The following is a 4,071-nucleotide window of genomic DNA, read 5'->3' on the forward strand; positions in this document are numbered from 1 at the left end:
GGGTTTCTTCCAACATATGACATGCTACAGGTTCTTACAAATCAGGCATGGGCTCTCTACATCATTTTTTTTTTGCACATGATAGTGAATCCCATTGGCTACACATGGATCTCAGAGCTGAGGGTTCTCAAGTCTATATTCCTATGGGACAATTCTAAACACCCAATTCTAATTGCAATTTCAAACTTACATATGGAAAATTAAAATATGAAATCACACAAAGGACTAACAGATGTCACTTTTAAACCATACACCTTTCTACCCCAGTAAAAGTGATCACTATGCTGAGATAATCTTATTGTTTAAATTTAGTTTTATGTTCCATGAGTGTTTTCTTGTGTATTTTGGCTTTACCTGGGGTTTCGGAACATTAAATAAATGTAACTCTTCTATATAAGTTTTTGTCTTGCTTCTTTAGCTCATTATAAGATTCACTCATCTTAATGATAGATGCAGCTGTGGTTTGCTCCTTTTTGATGCTGCATAATATTCCGTTAAATAAATGACATAATTTATCATTCAATGTTGGATATTTATTTCTAGTATTTGCTAATATGAACAATTCTTGAAGATTTTGTACATTTTAACTGAGACACATATACACACATTTATACCCATAGAATAATGTTTTATTAACTTTATTATTTACTTAGTTAGTGCTAGGGATTGAACACAGGGGTGATTAACTACTAAGCTACATCCCTAGCCATTTTTTAATATTTTATCCAGAGACAAGGTTTTGCTAATTTGCTCAGTGCCTTGCTAAGTTGCTGAGGCATCTTTGAACTCACAGTCCTCCTGTCTCAGTCTCTAGAGCCACTGGGATTACAGGAATGTGCCACTATGCCCTGCATGTTCTATTAACTTTAGATTTTTTTAAATAAAACTAAACACCTCTCTAAAGTGGTTGCACTAATTTACATATCCATCAATGAGTGTTCCCACTGATACACACACATTCTCACCAGCATTTGTCAGTAGCAAAAGTTAAATTTTGCCAATCTTAGATGTGTTTGGTGATACCTCCTTAGAGTTTTAATTTGCATCTCTTGATTGCTAATAAGGCTGAGCACTATTCCTTGTTTATCAGTCATTTGGGTATTTTTTCTGTCTGTTCAAGTCTACTTACTTACTGTATTATCAGGCATTTTTGCCTGATTCAAATGCACTCACATAAATGTGAGATTTTTTCTGCTTGTGGTTTTTACTCTCCTACCTCCTTTCACCTTTTAATCTTGCCAAAGTATTTAAAAAATATCATAGCTGCCCTGTAGCTTGGCCCCACCCACTCTTTTATGGCTTATGAAAATGCCTTCTTAAATTTTGCTGAGCATGATGTTGGTAAGTTTTTCTGTGGCTAGATTATTTGTTGTTATTTATAAAATGATCTGGAAACATTTCAGAAAATATGTCATATGATATCACCCAGCTCTATTATTTATTTAATTTTGTTGTCAGTGTACTGTCTTCTTGCACATTGCAAATATCCTCACCCCATAAACTGGCTTTCATTTTTATCATTTTAGAGATTCATTTTTTAAAATATAGCCAAAGGTATTGAAAATTTTCTTCATGTGCAATTTTTTTCCTGTGAGAAGAAATTCATTGCTTTTCCAAGATCTCAGAGACACTCCCCTGTGCTATCTTCTAAAAGATTTATAGATTTCTGTGATTTAATCATCATGGAATAGCTGGTATCTGAATAACTTTCCTGCCATAAATAACCATAAAACTGGATATAAATATACAAAGCAACTCTTTTCAGTTGGACCATGGATAGTGCAAGGTTGTAATACTTCAGAGCAGGGAAGGGACCCAGGTAAGACTGCTTTCTGAAGACATTTTGAAAACAGAGGGTAAGGGAAGTTCAAGCCAAATAAAGAGCAAATGTCTTATACTGGGTGAAACTTCTAGGACTTATAAAAGGAGCCTGAAGTTCCAAAACATTATTCTTAAGCAAATTTTATTCTTATAAGAAACTATCTAAATTTCTAAGAAATTCTAGGACTACTGTGAAAAAAACCTCATTTCCACCACTTTTTTAAATAACCCCAAAAACAGCCCTCGTTACTCCAAATTTTAACTCTATGTGTTAATCTGGAAGTATGGGCATATTATTATTTTCATAATTAGTGTAAGGTTTAGGGAAAGTTATAATTAGTACATATTTCCTTACACTTGAGATTTAAGGATGATAGCCTCTAAAAGAATGGCAGGAAAAAAATGGAGTACTATTTCACTTAAAATATTTATGCTATGAACATTTTTGTTGACATACCATTTTTAAATTAATACTTTTCAATTAAAATTTTAAAACTGTTTTAATTTCTAAAATGGTAAACATCAAAAGACAGCCTTCTTGGAAAACAAAACTTGGAATTCTAAATAATTTTTTTTAATATTTAGTTTTTTGTTGTAGGTGGACACACAATATCTTTATTTTATATTTATGTGGTGCTGAGGATCAAACCCAGTGCCTCACATGTACTCTACCAATGAGCCACAACCCCAGCCCCTAAATAATTTTTGAGTGTGCAAATGTTCTGAGACCCAAATGTTACAGAGCTGATATTCTATACTGACAACACTCAATTAGAGAACATGGTGGGGGTGGGGGGCTCATTGATAAACACTACAAAAACATAAAAACACATTAAGAAAACAAAAATAATTTGAAAATTCTGCTTAGAGACATACAACTAACAGAAAGACAATATTTTCTTTGGATAGGAATATTCCAGTATTATAAAAGCACCACAATTTCTCTAAGTGTTTCATGTCCATCTCTGTAGCCAACGTAATTATAATCCAAATGTCAGACATTCATTTGAAGATTACATCATTCTAAAGTTCATCTGTAAAGCAGCACAGAAAATTCTGAAAGAAAATGGGCAATAAGAGTGCATGTGGGGCTGGGGATGTGGCTCAAGCAGTAGCGCGCTCGCCTGGCATGCGTGCGGCCCGGGTTCGATCCTCAGCACCACATACAAACAAAGATGTTGTGTCTGCTGATAACTAAAAAAAAAAAAAAGAATATTAAAAAAAATTCTCTCTCTCCCTATCTCTCTCACTCTCTCTTTAAAAAAAAAAAAGAGTGCATGTGTAGGAGAGTAATACTCAAATTATCAGATATAAAAATGTACACTGGTTATAAAACAATTTCTTTTGTGTGTGTGTGTGTGTGTGTGAGTGGTGTGTGGTGCTGGGGATTGAACCCAGGGCCTTGTGCATGCAAGGCAAGCACTCTACCAACTGAGCTACATCCTCAGCCCTAAAACAAATATTTTAAACCAATGTTATATGAAGCAACATGAGTGATGGCAGCTAAAAGACAAATGGAAGTGAACAGAGTATAAATATTAAATATAGAATTATTATAAGTAGAGGCTATATTTTAGATCAGTGAAGGCTAGACTTATCATTTTATAAATAGTACTATGATAACAGGAGAAAATGTTGATCTTTACCTCACCCTTTAAATTAAAAACCTGCATTAAAGATTTACACTAAAATGAAATTACAGAAATATTAGATTTCATAGGTGAATATTTTTATACTTAGAGAAGGGAAAGTTATTTTAAATATTATATCAAAAGCAGAAATTATAAAGCAAATCAATATTATGTAAAATTGAGTGATAAAGCAATAAAAAGGAAATTTAAAATAGAGTGGAAAAACATATTTTCAATATGTATAATAAAGTAGTAATAATTCTTAAGATGAGTTACTGCAAATTTATAGACATGAACACCTAAAAGAAAAATATAGTTTATAAACAGAAAACACAAACAGCCTATGAGCATACAGAAATATACTGATGAAAAATAAAAAGTATGATGCAAAAAAATAGACTTTTGAATGTCACTGAAAAATATTAAATACAATAATATTCTGTATTATTATTCTGTGTTATTGATAGAATAAAGACACAGTCTCTTACACTCTGGTAGCAGTGGAAACTGGAACAGGTTTGGTGGTGGTCATTTGACAATGTAGTTCACAATTTTAAATATGTATATTCAGTGATCTAGACAAAAATTATACATTTAAAAATATAGCAGAAAGACAACA

At 32.4% G+C, this 4,071-nt stretch overlaps 1 non-coding gene across 1 annotated transcript; it reads right to left on the reverse strand.

Moving 5' to 3' along the window:
* Positions 1-3,193: 3,193 nt before the first annotated feature.
* Trnaa-ugc (transfer RNA alanine (anticodon UGC)) lies at positions 3,194-3,265 on the reverse strand. Its single transcript has one exon. It is a non-coding gene; the product is annotated as a tRNA-Ala (tRNA).
* Between the last annotated feature and the right edge of the window lie 806 nt (positions 3,266-4,071).

The sequence above is a fragment of the Marmota flaviventris genome, chromosome 8 (assembly GCF_047511675.1).
Source record: "Marmota flaviventris isolate mMarFla1 chromosome 8, mMarFla1.hap1, whole genome shotgun sequence".
NCBI lineage: Eukaryota > Metazoa > Chordata > Mammalia > Rodentia > Sciuridae > Marmota > Marmota flaviventris.